Genomic DNA, 23,618 nt, shown 5'->3' on the forward strand with positions numbered 1-23,618 from the left:
TGAAACAGAGGGCGAGAAACAGAGGGGCTGAAACAGAGGGCGAGAAACAGAGGGGCTGAAACAGAGGGCAAAAAACAGAGGGGCTGAAACAGAGGGCGAGAAACAGAGGGTGAGAAACAGAGGGCGAGAAACAGAGGGGCTGAAACAGAGGGCAAAAAACAGAGGGGCTGAAGCAGAGGGCGAGAAACAGAGGGTGAGAAACAGAGGGCGAGAAACAGATGGGATGAAACAGAGTGGCTGAAACAGAGGGGCTGAAATAGAGGTGCTGAAACAGAGGGGCTGAATCAGAGGGGCTGCAACAGAGGGGCTGAATCAGAGGGGCTGACACAGAGTGCGAGAAACAGAGGGGCTTAAACAGAGGGCGAGAAACAGAGGGGCTGAAACAGAGGGCGAGAAACAGAGGGGCTGAAACAGAGGGGCTGAAACAGAGGGCGAGAAACAGAGAGGCTGAAACAGACGGGCTGAAACATAGGGCAAGAAAGAGAGGGGCTGAATCAGAGATGCCAGAAACAGAGGGGCTGAAACAGAGAGGCTGAAACAGAGGAGCTGAAACAGAGGGCGAGAAACAGAGGGGCTGAAACAGAGGGCGAGAAACAGAGGGGCTGAAACGGAGGGCGAGAAACAGAGGGGGACAAACAGAGGGACTGAAACAGAGGGGCTGAAACAGAGGGGCTGAAACAGAGGGGGAGAAACAGAGGGGCTGAAACAGAGGGCGAGAAACAGAGGGGCTGAAACAGAGGGGCTGAAACAGAGGGGCTGAATCAGAGGGGCTGAAACAGAGGGCGAGAAACAGAGGGCTGAAACAGAGGGTGAAAAACAGAGGGGCTGAAACAGAGGGCGAGAAACAGAGGGGATGAAACAGAGGGGCTGAAACAGAGGGGCTGAAACAGAGGGGCTGAATCAGAGGGGCTGAAACAGAGGGGCTGAATCAGAGGGGCTGAAACAGAGGGCGAGAAACAGAGGGGCTGAAACAGAGGGCGAGAAACAGAGGGGCTGAAACAGAGGGCGAGAAACAGAGGGGCTGAAACAGAGGGGCTGAAACAGACGGGCTGAAACAGAGGGCAAAAAACAGAGGGGCTGAAACAGAGGGCGAGAAACAGAGGGTGAGAAACAGAGGCCGAGAAACAGAGGGGCTGAAACAGAGGGCAAAAAACAGAGGGGCTGAAACAGAGGGCGAGAAACAGAGGGTGAGAAACAGAGGGCGAGAAACAGATGGGATGAAACAGAGTGGCTGAAACAGAGGGGCTGAAATAGAGGGGCTGAAACAGAGGGGCTGAATCAGAGGGGCTGCAACAGAGGGGCTGAATCAGAGGGGCTGACACAGAGTGCGAGAAACAGAGGGGCTGAAACAGAGGGCGAGAAACAGAGGGGCTGAAACAGAGGGCGAGAAACAGCGGGGCTGAAACAGAGGGGATGAAACATAGGGCGAGAAACAGAGAGGCTGAAACAGAGGGCGAGAAACAGAGGGTCTGAAACAGAGGGCAAGAAACAGAGGGGCTGAATCAGAGATGCGAGAAACAGAGGGGCTGAAACAGAGAGGCTGAAACAGAGGAGCTGAAACAGAGGGCGAGAAACAGAGGGGCTGAAACAGAGGCCGAGAAACAGAGGGGCTGAAACGGAGGGCGAGAAACAGAGGGCGAGAAACAGTGGGACTGAAACAGAGGGGCTGAAACAGAGGGGCTGAAACAGAGGGCGAGAAACAGAGGGGCTGAAACAGAGGGCGAGAAACAGAGGGGCTGAAACAGAGGGCGAGAAACAGAGGGGCTGAAACAGAGGGCAAAAAACAGAGGGGCTGAAACAGACGGTGAGAAACAGAGGGTGAGAAACAGAGGGCGAGAAACAGAGGGGCTGAAACAGAGGGCAAAAAACAGAGGGGCTGAAACAGAGGGCGAGAAACAGAGGGTGAGAAACAGAGGGCGAGAAACAGATGGGATGAAACAGAGTGGCTGAAACAGAGGGGCTGAAATAGAGGGGCTGAAACAGAGGGGCTGAATCAGAGGGGCTGCAACAGAGGGGCTGAATCAGAGGGGCTGAGACAGAGTGCGAGAAACAGAGGGGCTGAAACAGAGGGCGAGAAACAGAGGGGCTGAAACAGAGGGCGAGAAACAGAGGGGCTGAAACAGAGGGGCTGAAACAGAGGGCGAGAAACAGAAAGGCTGAAACAGAGGGGCTGAAACATAGGGCAAGAAAGAGAGGTGCTGAATCAGAGATGCGAGAAACAGAGGGGCTGAAACAGAGAGGCTGAAACAGAGGAGCTGAAACAGAGGGCGAGAAACAGAGGGGCTGAAACAGAGGGCGAGAAACAGAGGGGCTGAAACGGAGGGCGAGAAACAGAGGCGCTGAAACAGAGGGACTGAAACAGAGGGGCTGAAACAGAGGGGCTGAAACAGAGGGGGAGAAACAGAGGGGCTGAAACAGAGGGCGAGAAACAGAGGGGCTGAAACAGAGGGCGAGAAACAGAGGGGCTGAAACAGAGGGGCTGAAACAGTGGGGCTGAAACAGAGGGGCTGAAACAGAGGGCGAGAAATAGAGGGGCTGAAACAGAGGGCGAGAAACAGAGGGGCTGAAACAGAGGGCGCGAAACAGAGGGGCTGAAACAGAGGGGCTGAAACAGAGGGGCTGAAACGGATGGCGAGAAACAGTTTGGGCTGAAACAGAGGGCAAGAAACAGAGGGGATAAAACAGAGGGGCTGAAACAGAGGGCAAGAAACAGAGAGGCTGAAACAGAGGGCGAAAAACAGAGGGGCTGAAACAGAGGGCGAGAAACAGAGGGCGAGAAACAGAGGGACTGAAACAGAGGGGCTGAAACAGAGGGGCTGCAACAGAGGGCGAGAAACAGAGGGGCTGAAACAGAGGGCGAGAAACAGAGGGTCTGAAACAGAGGGGCTGACGCAGTGGGGCTGAAACAGAGGGGCTGAAACAGAGGGCGAAAAATAGAGGGGCTGAAACAGAGGGCGAGAAACAGAGGGACTGAAACAGAGGGCGAGAAACAGAGGGGCTGAAACAGAGGGCGAGAAACAGAGGGACTGAAACAGAGGGGCTGAAACAGAGGGGCTGAAACAGAGGGCGAGAAACAGAGGGGCTGAAACAGAGGGCGAGAAACAGAGGGGCTGAAACAGAGGGGCTGACACAGTGGGGCTGAAACAGAGGGGCTGAAACAGAGGGCGAGAAATAGAGGGGCTGAAACAGAGGGGCTGACACAGTGGGGCTGAAACAGAGGGGCAGAAACAGAGGGCGAGAAACAGAGGGGCTGAAACAGAGGGGCTGAAACAGAGGGGCTGAATCAGAGGGGCTGATTCAGAGGGGCTGAAACAGAGGGGCTGAATCAGAGGGTCTGAAACAGAGGGCGAGAAACAGAGGGGCTGAAACAGAGTGCGAGAAACAGAGGGGCTGAAACAGAGGGCGAGAAACAGACGGGCAGAAACAGAGGGCGAGAAACAGAGGGACTGAAACAGAGGGGCTGAAACAGAGAGCGCGAAACAGAGGGACTGAAACAGAGGGTGAGAAACAGAGGGGCTGAAACAGAGGGGCTGAAACAGAGAGGCTGAAACAGAGGGCGAGAAACAGAGGGGCTGAAACAGCGGGCAAGAAACAGAGGGGCTGAAACAGAGGGCGAGAAACAGAGGGGCTGAAACAGAGGGCGAGAAACAGAGGAGCTGAAACAGAGGCCGAGAAACAGAGTGCCAGAAACAGAGGGACTGAAACAGAGGGGCTGAAACAGAGGGGCTGAAACAGAGGGCGAGAAACAGAGGGGCTGAAACAGAGGGCGAGAAACAGAGTGGCTGAAACAGAGGGCGAGAAACAGAGGGGCTGAAACAGAGGGGCTGACACAGTGGGGCTGAAACAGAGGGGCTGAAACAGAGGGCGAGAAATAGAGGGGCTGAAACAGAGGGGCTGACACAGTGAGGCTGAAACAGAGGGCGAGAAACAGAGGGGCTGAAACAGAGGGCGAGAAACAGAGGGGCTGAAACAGAGGGCGAGAAAGAGAGGGCGAGAAACAGAGGGACTGAAACAGAGGGGCTGAAACAGAGGACGAGAAACAGAGGGGCTGAAACAGAGGGCGAGAAACAGAGGGGCTGAAACAGAGGGCGAGAAACAGAGGGTCTGAAACAGAGGGGCTGACACAGTGGGGCTGAAACAGAGGGGCTGAAACAGAGGGCGAGAAATAGAGGGGCTGAAACAGAGGGCGAGATACAGAGGGACTGAAACACAGGGCGAAAAACAGAGGGGCTGAAACAGAGGGTGAGAAACAGAGGGCGAGAAACAGAGGGACTGAAACAGAGGGGCTGAAACAGAGGGGCTGAATCAGAGGGCGAGAAACAGAGGGGCTGAAACAGACAGGCTGAAACAGAGGGCGAGAAACAGAGGGGCTGAAACAGAGGGGCTGAAACATTGGGGCTGAAACAGAGGGCGAGAAACAGAGGGGCTGAAACAGAGGGGCTGAAACAGAGGGGCTGAAACAGAGGGGCTGAAACAGAGGGCGAGAAACCGAGGGGCTGAAACAGAGGGCGAGAAACAGAGGGGCTGAAACAGAGGGGCTGACACAGTGGGGCTGAAACAGAGGGCAAGAAACAGAGGGGCTGAAAAAGAGGGCGAGAAACAGAGGGCGAGAAACAGAGGGGCTGAATCAGAGGGGCTGAAACAGAGGGCGAGAAACAGAGGGGCTGAAACAGAGGGCGAGAAACAGAGGGGCTGAAACAGAGCGCGAGAAACAGATGGTCTGAAACAGAGGGGCTGACACAGTGGGGCTGAAACAGAGGGGCTGAAACAGAGGGCGAGAAATAGAGGGGCTGAAACAGAGGGCGAGAAACAGAGGGACTGAAACAGAGGGCGAGAAACAGAGGGGCTGAAACAGAGGGTGAAAATCAGAGGGCGAGAAACAGAGGGACTGAAACAGAGGTGCTGAAACAGAGGGGCTGAAACAGAGGGCGAGAAACAGAGGGGCTGAAACAGAGGGGCTGAAACAGAGGGGCTGAAACAGAGGGGCTGAAACAGAGAGGCTGAAACAGAGGGCGAGAAACAGAGGGGCTGAAACAGAGGGCAAGAAACAGAGGGGCTGAAACAGAGGGCGAGAAACAGAGGGGCTGAAACAGAGGGGCTGAAACAGAGGAGCTGAAACAGAGGGGCTGAAACAGAGGGCGAGAAACAGAGGGGCTGAAACAGAGGGCGAGAAACAGAGGGGCTGAAACAGAGGGCGAGAAACAGAGGGCGAGAAACAGAGGGACTGAAACAGAGGGGCTGAAACAGAGGGGCTGAAACAGAGGGCGAGAAACAGAGGGGCTGAAACAGAAGGCGAGAAACAGAGTGGCTGAAACAGAGGGCGAGAAACAGAGGGGCTGACACAGTGGGGCTGAAACAGAGGGGCTGAAACAGAGGGCGAGAAATAGAGGGGCTGAAACAGAGGGGCTGAAACAGACGGGCTGAAACAGAGAGCCTGAAACAGAGGGCGAGAAACAGTGTGGCTGAAACAGAGGGCGAAAAACAGAGGGGCTGAAACAGAGGGCGAGAAACAGAGGGTGAGAAACAGAGGACGAGAAACAGAGCGGCTGAAACAGAGGGCGAGAAACAGAGTGGCTGAAACAAAGGGGCTGAAACAGTGGGGCTAAAATAGATGGGCTGAAACAGAGGGCGAGAAATCGAGGGGCTGAAACAGAGGGCGAGAAACAGAGGGGCTGAAACAGAGGGCGAGAAACAGAGGGGCTGAAACAGAGGGCGAGAAACAGAGGGGCTGAAACAGAGGGGCTGAAACAGAGGGGCTGAAACAGAGGGCGAGAAACAGAGGGGCTGAAACAGAGGGCGAGAAACAGCGGGGCTGAAACAGAGGGCGAGAAACAGAGGGGCTGAAACAGAGGGCGAGAAACAGAGGGCGAGAAACAGAGGGACTGAAACAGAGGGGCTGAAACAGAGGGGCTGAAACAGAGGGCGAGAAACAGAGTGGCTGAAACAGAAGGCGAGAAACAGAGTGGCTGAAACAGAGGGCGAGAAACAGAGGGGCTGAAACAGAGGGGCTGACACAGTGGGGCTGAAACAGAGGGGCTGAAACAGAGGGCGAGAAATAGAGGGGCTGAAACAGAGGGGCTGACACAGTGGGGCTGAAACAGAGGGGCAGAAACAGAGGGCGAGAAACAGAGGGGCTGAAACAGAGGGGCTGAAACAGAGGGGCTGAATCAGAGGGGCTGATTCAGAGGGGCTGAAACAGAGGGGCTGAATCAGAGGGTCTGAAACAGAGGGCGAGAAACAGAGTGGCTGAAACAGAGGGCGAGAAACAGAGGGGCTGAAACAGAGGGCGAGAAACAGAGGGCGAGAAACAGAGGGACTGAAACAGAGGGGCTGAAACAGAAGGGCTGAAACAGAGGACGAGAAACAGAGGGGCTGAAACAGAGGGCGAGAAACAGAGGGGCTGAAACAGAGGGCGAGAATCAGAGGGGCTGAAACAGAGTGCGAGAAACAGAGGGGCTGAAACAGAGGGCGAGAAACAGAGGGGCTGAAACAGAGGGGCTGAAACAGAGGGGCTGAAACAGAGGGCGAGAAACAGAGGGGCTGAAACAGAGGGCGAGAAACAGCGGGGCTGAAACAGAGGGCGAGAAACAGAGGGGCTGAAACAGAGGGCGAGAAACAGAGGGCGAGAAACAGAGGGACTGAAACAGAGGGGCTGAAACAGAGGGGCTGAAACAGAGGGCGAGAAACAGAGGGGCTGAAACAGAAGGCGAGAAACAGAGTGGCTGAAACAGAGGGCGAGAAACAGAGGGGCTGAAACAGAGGGGCTGACACAGTGGGGCTGAAACAGAGGGGCTGAAACAGAGGGCGAGAAATAGAGGGGCTGAAACAGAGGGGCTGACACAGTGGGGCTGAAACAGAGGGGCAGAAACAGAGGGCGAGAAACAGAGGGGCTGAAACAGAGGGGCTGAAACAGAGGGGCTGAATCAGAGGGGCTGATTCAGAGGGGCTGAAACAGAGGGGCTGAATCAGAGGGTCTGAAACAGAGGGCGAGAAACAGAGTGGCTGAAACAGAGGGCGAGAAACAGAGGGGCTGAAACAGAGGGCGAGAAACAGAGGGCGAGAAACAGAGGGACTGAAACAGAGGGGCTGAAACAGAAGGGCTGAAACAGAGGACGAGAAACAGAGGGGCTGAAACAGAGGGCGAGAAACAGAGGGGCTGAAACAGAGGGCGAGAAACAGTGGGTCTGAAACAGAGGGGCTGACACAGTGGGACTGAAACAGAGGGGCTGAAACAGAGGGGCTGAAACAGACAGGCTGAAACAGAGGGCGAGAAACAGAGGGGCTGAAACAGAGAGGCTGAAACAGAGGGCGAGAAATAGAGGGGCTGAAACAGAGGGCGAGAAACAGAGGGACTGAAACAGAGGTGCTGAAACAGAGGGGCTGAATCAGAGGGCGAGAAACAGAGGGGCTGAAACAGACAGGCTGAAACAGAGGGCGAGAAACAAAGGGGCTGAAACAGAGGGGCTGAAACAGTGGGGCTGAAACAGAGGGCGAGAAACAGAGGGGCTGAAACAGAGGGGCTGAAACAGAGGGGCTGAAACAGAGTGGCTGAAACAGAGGGCGAGAAACAGAGGGGCTGAAACATAGGGCGAGAAACAGAGGGGCTGAAACAGAGGGGCTGACACAGTGGGGCTGAAACAGAGGGTCTGAAACAGTGGGGCTGACACAGTGGGGCTGAAACAGAGGGGCTGAAACAGAGTGCGAAAAATAGAGGGGCTGAAACAGAGGGCGAGAAACAGAGGGACTGAAACAGAGGGCGAGAAACAGAGGGGCTGAAACAGAGGGCGAGAAACAGAGGGCGAGAAACAGAGGGACTGAAACAGAGGGGCTGAAACAGAGGGGCTGAAACAGAGGGCGAGAAACAGAGGGGCTGAAACAGAGGGCGAGAAACAGAGGGGCTGAAACAGAGGGGCTGAAACAGTGGGGCTGAAACAGAGGGTCTGAAACAGAGGGCGAGAAACAGAGGGGCTGAAACAGAGGGCGAGAAACAGAGGACGAGAAACAGAGGGACTGAAACAGAGGGGCTGAAACAGAGGGCGAGAAACAGAGTGGCTGAAACAGAAGGCGAGAAACAGAGTGGCTGAAACAGAGGGCGAGAAACAGAGGGGCTGAAACAGAGGGGCTGACACAGTGGGGCTGAAACAGAGGGGCTGAAACAGAGGGCGAGAAATAGAGGGGCTGAAACAGAGGGGCTGACACAGTGGGGCTGAAACAGAGGGGCAGAAACAGAGGGCGAGAAACAGAGGGGCTGAAACAGAGGGGCTGAAACAGAGGGGCTGAATCAGAGGGGCTGATTCAGAGGGGCTGAAACAGAGGGGCTGAATCAGAGGGTCTGAAACAGAGGGCGAGAAACAGAGTGGCTGAAACAGAGGGCGAGAAACAGAGGGGCTGAAACAGAGGGCGAGAAACAGAGGGCGAGAAACAGAGGGACTGAAACAGAGGGGCTGAAACAGAAGGGCTGAAACAGAGGACGAGAAACAGAGGGGCTGAAACAGAGGGCGAGAAACAGAGGGGCTGAAACAGAGGGCGAGAATCAGAGGGGCTGAAACAGAGGGCGAGAAACAGAGGGGCTGAAACAGAGGGCGAGAAACAGAGGGGCTGAAACAGAGGGGCTGAAACAGAGGGGCTGAAACAGAGGGCGAGAAACAGAGGGGCTGAAACAGAGGGCGAGAAACAGCGGGGCTAAAACAGAGGGCGAGAAACAGAGGGGCTGAAACAGAGGGCGAGAAACAGAGGGCGAGAAACAGAGGGACTGAAACAGAGGGGCTGAAACAGAGGGGCTGAAACAGAGGGCGAGAAACAGAGGGGCTGAAACAGAAGGCGAGAAACAGAGTGGCTGAAACAGAGGGCGAGAAACAGAGGGGCTGAAACAGAGGGGCTGACACAGTGGGGCTGAAACAGAGGGGCTGAAACAGAGGGCGAGAAATAGAGGGGCTGAAACAGAGGGGCTGACACAGTGGGGCTGAAACAGAGGGGCAGAAACAGAGGGCGAGAAACAGAGGGGCTGAAACAGAGGGGCTGAAACAGAGGGGCTGAATCAGAGGGGCTGATTCAGAGGGGCTGAAACAGAGGGGCTGAATCAGAGGGTCTGAAACAGAGGGCGAGAAACAGAGTGGCTGAAACAGAGGGCGAGAAACAGAGGGGCTGAAACAGAGGGCGAGAAACAGAGGGCGAGAAACAGAGGGACTGAAACAGAGGGGCTGAAACAGAAGGGCTGAAACAGAGGACGAGAAACAGAGGGGCTGAAACAGAGGGCGAGAAACAGAGGGGCTGAAACAGAGGGCGAGAAACAGTGGGTCTGAAACAGAGGGGCTGACACAGTGGGACTGAAACAGAGGGGCTGAAACAGAGGGGCTGAAACAGACAGGCTGAAACAGAGGGCGAGAAACAGAGGGGCTGAAACAGAGAGGCTGAAACAGAGGGCGAGAAATAGAGGGGCTGAAACAGAGGGCGAGAAACAGAGGGACTGAAACAGAGGGCGAGAAACAGAGGGGCTGAAACAGAGGGTGAGAAACAGAGGGCGAGAAACAGAGGGACTGAAACAGAGGTGCTGAAACAGAGGGGCTGAATCAGAGGGCGAGAAACAGAGGGGCTGAAACAGACAGGCTGAAACAGAGGGCGAGAAACAAAGGGGCTGAAACAGAGGGGCTGAAACAGTGGGGCTGAAACAGAGGGCGAGAAACAGAGGGGCTGAAACAGAGGGGCTGAAACAGAGGGGCTGAAACAGAGTGGCTGAAACAGAGGGCAAGAAACAGAGGGGCTGAAACATAGGGCGAGAAACAGAGGGGCTGAAACAGAGGGGCTGACACAGTGGGGCTGAAACAGAGGGTCTGAAACAGTGGGGCTGACACAGTGGGGCTGAAACAGAGGGGCTGAAACAGAGTGCGAAAAATAGAGGGGCTGAAACAGAGGGCGAGAAACAGAGGGACTGAAACAGAGGGCGAGAAACAGAGGGGCTGAAACAGAGGGCGAGAAACAGAGGGCGAGAAACAGAGGGACTGAAACAGAGGGGCTGAAACAGAGGGGCTGAAACAGAGGGCGAGAAACAGAGGGGCTGAAACAGAGGGCGAGAAACAGAGGGGCTGAAACAGAGGGGCTGAAACAGTGGGGCTGAAACAGAGGGTCTGAAACAGAGGGCGAGAAACAGAGGGGCTGAAACAGAGGGCGAGAAACAGAGGACGAGAAACAGAGGGACTGAAACAGAGGGGCTGAAACAGAGGGCGAGAAACAGAGGGTGAGAAACAGAGGGGCTGAAACAGAGGGCGAGAAACAGAGGGGCTGAAACCAAGGGGCTGAAACAGAGGGGCTGAAACAGAGGGCAAGAAACAGAGGGGTTGAAAAAGAGGGCGAGAAACAGAGGGCGAGAAACAGAGGGGCTGAATCAGAAGGGCTGAAACAGAGGGCGAGAAACAGAGGGGCTGAAACAGAGGGCGAGAAACAGAGGGGCTGAAACAGAGGGGCGGAAACAGAGGGTGAGAAACAGAGGGGCTGAAACAGAGGGTGAGAAACAGAGGGGCTGAAACAGAGGGCAAGAAACAGAGGGGCTGAAAAAGAGGGCGAGAAACAGAGGGCGAGAAACAGAGGGGCTGAATCAGAGAGGCTGAAACAGAGGGCGAGAAACAGAGGGGCTGAAACAGAGGGCGAGAAACAGAGGGGCTGAAACAGAGCGCGAGAAACAGAGGGTCTGAAACAGAGGGGCTGACACAGTGGGGCTGAAACAGAGGGGCTGAAACAGAGGGCGAGAAATAGACGGGCTGAAACAGAGGGCGAGAAACAGAGGGACTGAAACAGAGGGCGAGAAACAGAGGGGCTGAAACAGAGGGCGAGAAACAGAGGGCGAGAAACAGAGGGACTGAAACAGAGGGGCTGAAACAGAGGGGCTGAAACAGAGGGCGAGAAACAGAGGGGCTGAAACAGAGGGCGAGAAACAGAGGGGCTGAAACAGAGGGGCTGAAACAGAGACGCTGAAACAGAGGGCGAGAAACAGAGGGGCTGAAACAGAGGGCAAGAAACATAGGGGCTGAAACAGAGACGCTGAAACAGAGGGCGAGAAACAGAGGGGCTGAAACAGAGGGGCTGACACAGTGGGGCTGAAACAGAGGGGCTGAAACAGAGGGCGAGAAATAGAGGGGCTGAAACAGAGGGGCTGACACAGTGGGGCTGAAACAGAGGGGCAGAAACAGAGGGCGAGAAACAGAGGGGCTGAAACAGAGGGGCTGAAACAGAGGGGCTGAATCAGAGGGGCTGATTCAGAGGGGCTGAAACAGAGGGGCTGAATCAGAGGGTCTGAAACAGAGGGCGAGAAACAGAGTGGCTGAAACAGAGGGCGAGAAACAGAGGGGCTGAAACAGAGGGCGAGAAACAGAGGGCGAGAAACAGAGGGACTGAAACAGAGGGGCTGAAACAGAAGGGCTGAAACAGAGGACGAGAAACAGAGGGGCTGAAACAGAGGGCGAGAAACAGAGGGGCTGAAACAGAGGGCGAGAATCAGAGGGGCTGAAACAGAGGGCGAGAAACAGAGGGGCTGAAACAGAGGGCGAGAAACAGAGGGGCTGAAACAGAGGGGCTGAAACAGAGGGGCTGAAACAGAGGGCGAGAAACAGAGGGGCTGAAACAGAGGGCGAGAAACAGCGGGGCTGAAACAGAGGGCGAGAAACAGAGGGGCTGAAACAGAGGGCGAGAAACAGAGGGCGAGAAACAGAGGGACTGAAACAGAGGGGCTGAAACAGAGGGGCTGAAACAGAGGGCGAGAAACAGAGGGGCTGAAACAGAAGGCGAGAAACAGAGTGGCTGAAACAGAGGGCGAGAAACAGAGGGGCTGAAACAGAGGGGCTGACACAGTGGGGCTGAAACAGAGGGGCTGAAACAGAGGGCGAGAAATAGAGGGGCTGAAACAGAGGGGCTGACACAGTGGGGCTGAAACAGAGGGGCAGAAACAGAGGGCGAGAAACAGAGGGGCTGAAACAGAGGGGCTGAAACAGAGGGGCTGAATCAGAGGGGCTGATTCAGAGGGGCTGAAACAGAGGGGCTGAATCAGAGGGTCTGAAACAGAGGGCGAGAAACAGAGTGGCTGAAACAGAGGGCGAGAAACAGAGGGGCTGAAACAGAGGGCGAGAAACAGAGGGCGAGAAACAGAGGGACTGAAACAGAGGGGCTGAAACAGAAGGGCTGAAACAGAGGACGAGAAACAGAGGGGCTGAAACAGAGGGCGAGAAACAGAGGGGCTGAAACAGAGGGCGAGAAACAGTGGGTCTGAAACAGAGGGGCTGACACAGTGGGACTGAAACAGAGGGGCTGAAACAGAGGGGCTGAAACAGACATGCTGAAACAGAGGGCGAGAAACAGAGGGGCTGAAACAGAGAGGCTGAAACAGAGGGCGAGAAATAGAGGGGCTGAAACAGAGGGCGAGAAACAGAGGGACTGAAACAGAGGGCGAGAAACAGAGGGGCTGAAACAGAGGGTGAGAAACAGAGGGCGAGAAACAGAGGGACTGAAACAGAGGTGCTGAAACAGAGGGGCTGAATCAGAGGGCGAGAAACAGAGGGGCTGAAACAGACAGGCTGAAACAGAGGGCGAGAAACAAAGGGGCTGAAACAGAGGGGCTGAAACAGTGGGGCTGAAACAGAGGGCGAGAAACAGAGGGGCTGAAACAGAGGGGCTGAAACAGAGGGGCTGAAACAGAGTGGCTGAAACAGAGGGCGAGAAACAGAGGGGCTGAAACATAGGGCGAGAAACAGAGGGGCTGAAACAGAGGGGCTGACACAGTGGGGCTGAAACAGAGGGTCTGAAACAGTGGGGCTGACACAGTGGGGCTGAAACAGAGGGGCTGAAACAGAGTGCGAAAAATAGAGGGGCTGAAACAGAGGGCGAGAAACAGAGGGACTGAAACAGAGGGCGAGAAACAGAGGGGCTGAAACAGAGGGCGAGAAACAGAGGGCGAGAAACAGAGGGACTGAAACAGAGGGGCTGAAACAGAGGGGCTGAAACAGAGGGCGAGAAACAGAGGGGCTGAAACAGAGGGCGAGAAACAGAGGGGCTGAAACAGAGGGGCTGAAACAGTGGGGCTGAAACAGAGGGTCTGAAACAGAGGGCGAGAAACAGAGGGGCTGAAACAGAGGGCGAGAAACAGAGGACGAGAAACAGAGGGACTGAAACAGAGGGGCTGAAACAGAGGGCGAGAAACAGAGGGTGAGAAACAGAGGGGCTGAAACAGAGGGCGAGAAACAGAGGGGCTGAAACCAAGGGGCTGAAACAGAGGGGCTGAAACAGAGGGCATGAAACAGAGGGGTTGAAAAAGAGGGCGAGAAACAGAGGGCGAGAAACAGAGGGGCTGAATCAGAAGGGCTGAAACAGAGGGCGAGAAACAGAGGGGCTGAAACAGAGGGCGAGAAACAGAGGGGCTGAAACAGAGGGGCGGAAACAGAGGGTGAGAAACAGAGGGGCTGAAACAGAGGGTGAGAAACAGAGGGGCTGAAACAGAGGGCAAGAAACAGAGGGGCTGAAAAAGAGGGCGAGAAACAGAGGGCGAGAAACAGAGGGGCTGAATCAGAGAGGCTGAAACAGAGGGCGAGAAACAGAGGGGCTGAAACAGAGGGCGAGAAACAGAGGGGCTGAAACAGAGCGCGAGAAACAGAGGGTCTGAAACAGAGGGGCTGACACAGTGGGGCTGAAACAGAGGGGCTGAAACAGAGGGCGAGAAATAGACGGGCTGAAACAGAGGGCGAGAAACAGAGGGACTGAAACAGAGGGCGAGAAACAGAGGGGCTGAAACAGAGGGCGAGAAACAGAGGGCGAGAAACAGAGGGACTGAAACAGAGGGGCTGAAACAGAGGGGCTGAAACAGAGGGCGAGAAACAGAGGGGCTGAAACAGAGGGCGAGAAACAGAGGGGCTGAAACAGAGGGGCTGAAACAGAGACGCTGAAACAGAGGGCGAGAAACAGAGGGGCTGAAACAGAGGGCAAGAAACATAGGGGCTGAAACAGAGGGCGAGAAACAGAGGGGCTGAAACAGAGGGGCTGAAACAGAGGAGCTGAATCAGAGGGGCTGAAACAGAGGGCGAGAAACAGAGGGGCTGAAACAGAGGGCGAGAAACAGAGGGGCTGAAACAGAGGGCGAGAAACAGAGGGCGAGAAACAGAGGGACTGAAACAGAGGGGCTGAAACAGAGGGGCTGAAACAGAGGGCGAGAAACAGAGGGGCTGAAACAGAGGGCGAGAAACAGAGGGGCTGAAACAGAGGGCGAGAAACAGAGGGGCTGAAACAGAGGGGCTGACACAGTGGGGCTGAAACAGAGGGGTTGAAACAGAGGGCGAGAAATAGAGGGGCTGAAACAGAGGGGCTGACACAGTGGGGCTGAAACAGAGGGGCAGAAACAGAGGGCGAGAAACAGAGGGGCTGAAACAGAGGGGCTGAAACAGAGGGGCTGAATCAAAGGGGCTGATTCAGAGGGGCTGAAACAGAGGGGCTGAATCAGAGGGTCTGAAACAGAGGGCGAGAAACAGAGGGGCTGAAACAGAGGGCGAGAAACAGAGGGGCTGAAACATTGGGCGAGAAACAGACGGGCAGAAACAGAGGGTGAGAAACAGAGGGACTGAAACAGTGGGGCTGAAACAGAGAGCGCGAAACAGAGGGACTGAAACAGAGGGTGAGATACAGAGGGTCTGTAACAGAGGGCGAGAAACAGAGGGGCTGAAACAGAGGGCAAGAAACGGAGGGGATGAAACAGAGGGGCTGAAACAGAGGGGCTGAAACAGAGGGCGAGAAACAGAGGGGCTGAAACAGAGGGCGAGAAACAGAGGGGCTGAAACAGAGGGCGAGAAACAGAGGGCGAGAAACAGAGGGACTGAAACAGAGGGGCTGAAACAGAGGGGCTGAAACAGAGGACGAGAAACAGAGGGGCTGAAACAGAGGGCGAGAAACAGAGGGGCTGAAACAGAGGGCGAGAAACAGAGGGTCTGAAACAGAGGGGCTGACACAGTGGGGCTGAAACAGAGGGGCTGAAACAGAGGGCGAGAAATAGAGGGGCTGAAACAGAGGGCGAGAAACAGAGGGGCGGAAACAGAGGGCGAGAAACAGACGGGCAGAAACAGAGGGCGAGAAACAGAGGGACTGAAACAGAGGGGCTGAAACAGAGAGCGCGAAACAGAGGGACTGAAACAGAGGGCGAGAAACAGAGGGGCTGTAACAGAGGGCGAGAAACAGAAGGACTGAAACAGAGGGCGCGAAACGGAGGGGCTGAAACAGAGGGGCTGAAACAGAGGGGCTGAAACAGAGGGCGAGAAACAGAGGGGCTGAAACAGAGGGCGAGAAACAGAGGGGCTGAAACAGAGGGCGAGAAACAGAGGGCGAGAAACAGAGGGACTGAAACAGAGGGGCTGAAACAAAGGGGCTGGAACTGAGGACGAGAAACAGAGGGTCTGAAACAGAGGGCGAGAAACAGAGGGGCTGAAACAGAGGGCGAGAAACAGAGGGTCTGAAACAGAGGGGCTGACACAGTGGGGCTGAAACAGAGGGGCTGAAACAGAGGGCGAGAAATAGAGGGGCTGAAACAGAGGGCGAGAAACAGAGGGACTGAAACACAGGGCGAGAAACAGAGGGGCTGAAACAGAGGGTGAGAAACAGAGGGCGAGAAACAGAGGGACTGAAACAGAGGGGCTGAAACAGAGGGGCTGAAACAGAGGGCGAGAAACAGAGGGGCTGAAACAGAGGGCGAGAAACAGAGGGTCTGAAACAGAGGGGCTGACGCAGTGGGGCTGAAACAGAGGGGCTGAAACAGAGGGCGAAAAATAGAGGGGCTGAAACAGAGGGCGAGAAACAGAGGGACTGAAACAGAGGGCGAGAAACAGAGCGGCTGAAACAAGGGCGAGAAACAGAGGGACTGAAACAGAGGGGCTGAAACAGAGGGGCTGAAACAGAGGGCGAGAAACAGAGGGGCTGAAACAGAGGGCGAGAAACAGAGGGGCTGAAACAGAGGGGCTGAAACAGAGAGGCTGAAACAGAGGGCGAGAAACAGAGGGGCTGAAACAGCGGGCAAGAAACAGAGGGGCTGAAACAGAGGGCGAGAAACAGAGGGGCTGAAACAGAGGGCGAGAAACAGAGGGGCTGAAACAGAGGGCGAGAAACAGAGGGCGAGAAACAGAGGGACTGAAACAGAGGGGCTGAAACAGAGGGGCTGAAACAGAGGGCGAGAAACAGAGGGGCTGTAACAGAGGGCGAGTAACAGAGTGGCTGAAACAGAGGGCGAGATACAGAGGGGCTGAAACAGAGGGGCTGACACAGTGGGGCTGAAACAGAGGGGCTGAAACAGAAGGCGAGAAATAGAGGGGCTGAAACAGAAGGGCTGACACAGTGGGGCTGAAACAGAGGGGCAGAAACAGAGGGCGAGAAACAGAGGGGCTGAAACAGAGGGGCTGAAACAGAGGGGCTGAATCAGAGGGGCTGATTCAGAGGGGCTGAAACAGAGGGGCTGAATCAGAGGGTCTGAAACAGAGGGCGAGAAACAGAGGGGCTGAAACAGAGCGCGAGAAACAGAGGGGCTGAAACAGAGGGCGAGAAACAGAGGGGCTGTAACAGAGTGGCTGAAACAGAGAGCGCGAAACAGAGGTACTGAAACAGAGGGTGAGAAACAGAGGGGCTGTAACAGAGGGCGAGAAACAGAGGGGCTGAAACAGAGGGCGCGAAACGGAGGGGCTGAAACAGAGGGGCTGAAACAGAGGGACTGAAACAGAGGGCGAGAAACAGAGGGGCTGAAACAGAGGGCGAGAAACAGAGGGGCTGAAACAGAGGGCGAGAAAGAGAGGGCGAGAAACAGAGGGTCTGAAACAGAGGGGCTGAAACAGAGGACGAGAAACAGAGGGGCTGAAACAGAAGGCGAGAAACAGAGGGGCTGAAACAGAGGGCAAGAAACAGAGGGTCTGAAACAGAGGGGCTGACACAGTGGGGCTGAAACAGAGGGGCTGAAACAGAGGGCGAGAAATAGAGGGGCTGAAAGAGAGGGCGAGAAACAGAGGGACTGAAACACAGGGCGAAAAACAGAGGGGCTGAAACAGAGGGTGAGAAACAGAGGGCGAGAAACAGAGGGACTGAAACAGAGGGGCTGAAACAGAGGGGCTGAATCAGAGGGCGAGAAACAGAGGGGCTGAAACAGACAGGCTGAAACAGAGGGCGAGAAACAGAGGGGCTGAAACAGAGGGGCTTAAACATTGGGGCTGAAACAGAGGGCGAGAAACAGAGGGGCTGAAACAGAGGGGATGAAACAGAGGGGCTGAAACAGAGGGGCTGAAACAGAGGGCGAGAAACCGAGGGGCTGAAACAGAGGGCGAGAAACAGAGGGGCTGAAACAGAGGGGCTGACACAGTTTGGCTGAAACAGAGGGCAAGAAACAGAGGGGCTGAAAAAGAGGGCGAGAAACAGAGGGCGAGAAACAGAGGGGCTGAATCAGAGGGGCTGAAACAGAGGGCGAGAAACAGAGGGGCTGAAACAGAGGGCGAGAAACAGAGGGGCTGAAACAGAGCGCGAGAAACAGATGGTCTGAAACAGAGGGGCTGACACAGTGGGGCTGAAACAGAGGGGCTGAAACAGAGGGCGAGAAATAGAGGGGCTGAAACAGAGGGCGAGAAACAGAGGGACTGAAACAGAGGGCGAGAAACAGAGGGGCTGAAACAGAGGGCGAGAATCAGAGGGCGAGAAACAGAGGGACTGAAACAGAGGGGCTGAAACAGAGGGGCTGAAACAGAGGGGCTGAAGCAGAGAGGCTGAAACAGAGGGCGAGAAACAGAGGGGCTGAAACAGAGGGCAAGAAACAGAGGGGCTGAAACAGAGGGCGAGAAACAGAGTGGCTGAAACAAAGGGGCTGAAACAGTGGGGCTAAAATAGATGGGCTGAAACAGAGGGCGAGAAATCGAGGGGCTGAAACAGAGGGCGAGAAACAGAGGGGCTGAAACAGAGGGCGAGAAACAGAGGGGCTGAAACAGAGGGCGAGAAACAGAGGGGCTGAAACAGAGGGGCTGAAACAGAGGGGCTGAAACAGAGGGCGAGAAACAGAGGGGCTGAAACAGAGGGCGAGAAACAGCGGGGCTGAAACAGAGGGCGAGAAACAGAGGGGCTGAAACAGAGGGCGAGAAACAGAGGGCGAGAAACAGAGGGACTGAAACAGAGGGGCTGAAACAGAGGGGCTGAAACAGAGGGTGAGAAACAGAGGGGCTGAAACAGAAGGCGAGAAACAGAGTGGCTGAAACAGCGGGCGAGAAACAGAGGGGCTGAAACAGAGGGGCTGACACAGTGGGGCTGAAACAGAGGGGCTGAAACAGAGGGCGAGAAATAGAGGGGCTGAAACAGAGGTGCTGACACAGTGGGGCTGAAACAGAGGGGCAGAAACAGAGGGCGAGAAACAGAGGGGCTGAAACAGAGGGGCTGAAACAGAGGGGCTGAATCAGAGGGGCTGATTCAGAGGGGCTGAAACAGAGGGGCTGAATCAGAGGGTCTGAAACAGAGGGCGAGAAACAGAGTGGCTGAAACAGAGGGCGAGAAACAGAGGGGCTGAAACAGAGGGCGAGAAACAGAGGGCGAGAAACAGAGGGACTGAAACAGAGGGCGAGAAACAGAGGGTCTGAAACAGAGGGGCTGACACAGTGGGGCTGAAACAGAGGGGCTGAAACAGAGGGCGAGAAATAGAGGGGCTGAAACAGAGGGCGAGAAACAGAGGGGCTGAAACAGAGGGCGACAAACAGACGGGCAGAAACAGAGGGCGAGAAACAGAGGGACTGAAACAGAGGGGCTGAAACAGAGAGCGCGAAACAGAGGGACTGAAAAAGAGGGTGAGAAACAGAGGGGCTGTAACAGAGGGCGAGAAACAGAGGGACTGAAACAGAGGGCGCGAAACGGAGGGGCTGAAACAGAGGGGCTGAAACAGAGGGCGAGAAACAGAGGGGCTGAAACAGAGGGCGAGAAACAGAGGGGCAGAAACAGAGGGCGAGAAACAGAGGGCGAGAAACAGAGGGACTGAAACAGAGGGGCTGAAACAGAGGGGCTGAAACTGAGGACGAGAAACAGAGGGTCTGAAACAGCGGGCAAGAAACAGAGGGGCTGACACAGAGGGCGAGAAACAGAGGGGCTGAAACAGAGGGCGAGAAACAGAGGGGCTGAAACAGAGGGCGAGAAACAGAGGGCCAGAAACAGAGGGACTGAAACAGAGGGGCTGAAACAGAGGGGCTGAAACAGAGGGCGAGAAAGAGAGGGGCTGAAACAGAAGGCGAGAAACAGAGTGGCTGAAACAGAGGGCGAGAAACAGAGGGGCTGAAACAGAGGGGCTGACACAGTGGGGCTGAAACAGAGGGGCTGAAACAGAAGGCGAGAAATAGAGGGGCTGAAACAGAGGGGCTGACACAGTGGGGCTGAAACAGAGGGGCAGAAACAGAGGGTGAGAAACAGAGGGGCTGAAACAGAGGGGCTGAAACAGAGGGGCTGAATCAGAGGGGCTGATTCAGAGGGGCTGAAACAGAGGGGCTGAATCAGAGGGTCTGAAACAGAGGGCGAGAAACAGAGGGGCTGAAACAGAGGGCGAGAAACAGAGGGGCTGAAACGGAGGGCGAGAAACAGAGGGGCTGTAACAGAGGGGCTGAAACAGAGAGCGCGAAACAGAGGGACTGAAACAGAGGGTGAGAAACAGAGGGGCTGTAACAGAGGGCGAGAAACAGAGGGGCTGAAACAGAGGGCAAGAAACTGAGGGGCTGAAACAGAGGGGCTGAAACAGAGGGGCTGAAACAGAGGGGCTGACACAGAGGACGAGAAACAGAGGGGCTGAAACAGAGGGCGAGAAACAGAGGGGCTGAAACAGAGGGCGAGAAACAGAGGGTCTGAAACAGAGGGGTTGACACAGTGGGGCTGAAACAGAGGGGCTGAAACAGAGGGCGAGAAATAGAGGGGCTGAAACAGAGGGCGAGAAACAGAGGGACTGAAACACAGGGCGAAAAACAGAGGGGCTGAAACAGAGGGTGAGAAACAGAGGGCGAGAAACAGAGGGACTGAAACAGAGGGGCTGAAACAGAGGGGCTGAATCAGAGGGCGAGAAACAGAGGGGCTGAAACAGACAGGCTGAAACAGAGGGCGAGAAACAGAGGGGCTGAAACAGAGGGGCTGAAACATTGGGGCTGAAACAGAGGGCGAGAAACAGAGGGGCTGAAACAGAGGGGCTGACACAGAGGACGAGAAACAGAGGGGCTGAAACAGAGGGCGAGAAACAGAGGGGCTGAAACAGAGGGCGAGAAACAGAGGGTCTGAAACAGAGGGGTTGACACAGTGGGGCTGAAACAGAGGGGCTGAAACAGAGGGCGAGAAATAGAGGGGCTGAAACAGAGGGCGAGAAACAGAGGGACTGAAACACAGGGCGAAAAACAGAGGGGCTGAAACAGAGGGTGAGAAACAGAGGGCGAGAAACAGAGGGACTGAAACAGAGGGGCTGAAACAGAGGGGCTGAATCAGAGGGCGAGAAACAGAGGGGCTGAAACAGACAGGCTGAAACAGAGGGCGAGAAACAGAGGGGCTGAAACAGAGGGGCTGAAACATTGGGGCTGAAACAGAGGGCGAGAAACAGAGGGGCTGAAACAGAGGGGCTGAAACAGAGGGGCTGAAACAGAGGGGCTGAAACAGAGGGCGAGAAACCGAGGGGCTGAAACAGAGGGCGAGAAACAGAGGGGCTGAAACAGAGGGGCTGACACAGTGGGGCTGAAACAGAGGGCAAGAAACAGAGGGGCTGAAAAAGAGGGCGAGAAACAGAGGGCGAGAAACAGAGGGGCTGAATCAGAGGGGCTGAAACAGAGGGCAAGAAACAGAGGGGCTGAAACAGAGGGCGAGAAACAGAGGGGCTGAAACAGAGCGCGAGAAACAGAGGGTCTGAAACAGAGGGGCTGACACAGTGGGGCTGAAACAGAGGGGCTGAAACAGAGGGCGAGAAATAGAGGGGCTGAAACAGAGGGCGAGAAACAGAGGGACTGAAACAGAGGGCGAGAAACAGAGGGGCTGAAACAGAGGGCGAGAATCAGAGGACGAGAAACAGAGGGACTGAAACAGAGGGGCTGAAACAGAGGGGCTGAAACAGAGGGCGAGAAACAGAGGGGCTGAAACAGAGAGGCTGAAACAGAGGGGCTGAAACAGAGGGGCTGAAACAGAGAGGATGAAACAGAGGGCGAGAAACAGAGGGGCTGAAACAGAGGGCAAGAAACAGAGGGGCTGAAACAGAGGGCGAGAAACAGAGGGGCTGAAACAGAGGGGCTGAAACAGAGGAGCTGAAACAGAGGGGCTGAAACACAGGGCGAGAAACAGAGGGGCTGAAACAGAGGGCGAGAAACAGAGGGGCTGAAACAGAGGGCGAGAAACAGAGGGCGAGAAACAGAGGGACTGAAACAGAGGGGCTGAAACAGAGGGGCTGAAACAGAGGGCGAGAAACAGAGGGGCTGAAACAGAAGGCGAGAAACAGAGTGGCTGAAACAGAGGGCGAGAAACAGAGTGGCTGAAACAGAGGGGCTGACACAGTGGGGCTGAAACAGAGGGGCTGAAACAGAGGGCGAGAAATAGAGGGGCTGAAACAGAGGGGCTGAAACAGACGGGCTGAAACAGAGAGCCTGAAACAGAGGGCGAGAAACAGTGTGGCTGAAACAGAGGGCGAAAAACAGAGGGGCTGAAACAGAGGGCGAGAAACAGAGGGTGAGAAACAGAGGACGAGAAACAGAGCGGCTGAAACAGAGGGCGAGAAACAGAGTGGCTGAAACAAAGGGGCTGAAACAGTGGGGCTAAAATAGATGGGCTGAAACAGAGGGCGAGAAATCGAGGGGCTGAAACAGAGGGCGAGAAACAGAGGGGCTGAAACAGAGGGCGAGAAACAGAGGGGCTGAAACAGAGGGCGAGAAACAGAGGGGCTGAAACAGAGGGGCTGAAACAGAGGGGCTGAAACAGAGGGCGAGAAACAGAGGGGCTGAAACAGAGGGCGAGAAACAGCGGGGCTGAAACAGAGGGCGAGAAACAGAGGGGCTGAAACAGAGGGCGAGAAACAGAGGGCGAGAAACAGAGGGACTGAAACAGAGGGGCTGAAACAGAGGGGCTGAAACAGAGGGCGAGAAAGAGAGGGGCTGAAACAGAAGGCGAGAAACAGAGTGGCTGAAACAGAGGGCGAGAAACAGAGGGGCTGAAACAGAGGGGCTGACACAGTGGGGCTGAAACAGAGGGGCTGAAACAGAGGGCGAGAAATAGAGGGGCTGAAACAGAGGGGCTGACACAGTGGGGCTGAAACAGAGGGGCAGAAACAGAGGGCGAGAAACAGAGGGGCTGAAACAGAGGGGCTGAAACAGAGGGGCTGAATCAGAAGGGCTGATTCAGAGGGGCTGAAACAGAGGGACTGAAACAGAGGGGCTGAAACAGAAGGCGAGAAACAGAGTGGCTGAAACAGAGGGCGAGAAACAGCGGGGCTGAAACAGAGGGCGAGAAACAGAGGGGCTGAAACAGAGGGCGAGAAACAGAGGGCGAGAAACAGAGGGACTGAAACAGAGGGGCTGAAACAGAGGGGCTGAAACAGAGGGCGAGAAAGAGAGGGGCTGAAACAGAAGGCGAGAAACAGAGTGGCTGAAACAGAGGGCGAGAAACAGAGGGGCTGAAACAGAGGGGCTGACACAGTGGGGCTGAAACAGAGGGGCTGAAACAGAGGGCGAGAAATAGAGGGGCTGAAACAGAGGGGCTGACACAGTGGGGCTGAAACAGAGGGGCAGAAACAGAGGGCGAGAAACAGAGGGGCTGAAACAGAGGGGCTGAAACAGAGGGGCTGAATCAGAAGGGCTGATTCAGAGGGGCTGAAACAGAGGGACTGAAACAGAGGGGCTGAAACAGAAGGCGAGAAACAGAGTGGCTGAAACAGAGGGCGAGAAACAGAGGGGCTGAAACAGAGGGGCTGACACAGTGGGGCTGAAACAGAGGGGCTGAAACAGAGGGCGAGAAACAGAGGGACTGAAACAGAGGGGCTGAAACAGAAGGGCTGAAACAGAGGACGAGAAACAGAGGGGCTGAAACAGAGGGCGAGAAACAGAGGGGCTGAAACAGAGGGCGAGAAACAGAGGGTCTGAAACAGAGGGGCTGACACAGTGGGACTGAAACAGAGGGGCTGAAACAGAGGGGCTGAAACAGACAGGCTGAAACAGAGGGCGAGAAACAGAGGGGCTGAAACAGAGAGGCTGAAACAGAGGGCGAGAAATAGAGGGGCTGAAACAGAGGGCGAGAAACAGAGGGCGAGAAACAGAGGGGCTGAAACAGAGGGTGAGAAACAGAGGGCGAGAAACAGAGGGACTGAAACAGAGGTGCTGAAACAGAGGGGCTGAATCAGAGGGCGAGAAACAGAGGGGCTGAAACAGACAGGCTGAAACAGAGGGCGAGAAAGAGAGTGGCTGAAACAGAGGGGCTGAAACAGTGGGGCTGAAACAGAGGGCGAGAAACAGAGGGGCTGAAACAGAGGGGCTGAAACAGAGGGGCTGAAACAGAGTGGCTGAAACTGAGGGCGAGAAACAGAGGGGCTGAAACATAGGGCGAGAAACAGAGGGGCTGAAACAGAGGGGCTGACACAGTGGGGCTGAAACAGAGGG

Source organism: Chiloscyllium punctatum, unplaced genomic scaffold, assembly GCF_047496795.1.
Source record: "Chiloscyllium punctatum isolate Juve2018m unplaced genomic scaffold, sChiPun1.3 scaffold_56, whole genome shotgun sequence".
Lineage (NCBI taxonomy): Eukaryota > Metazoa > Chordata > Chondrichthyes > Orectolobiformes > Hemiscylliidae > Chiloscyllium > Chiloscyllium punctatum.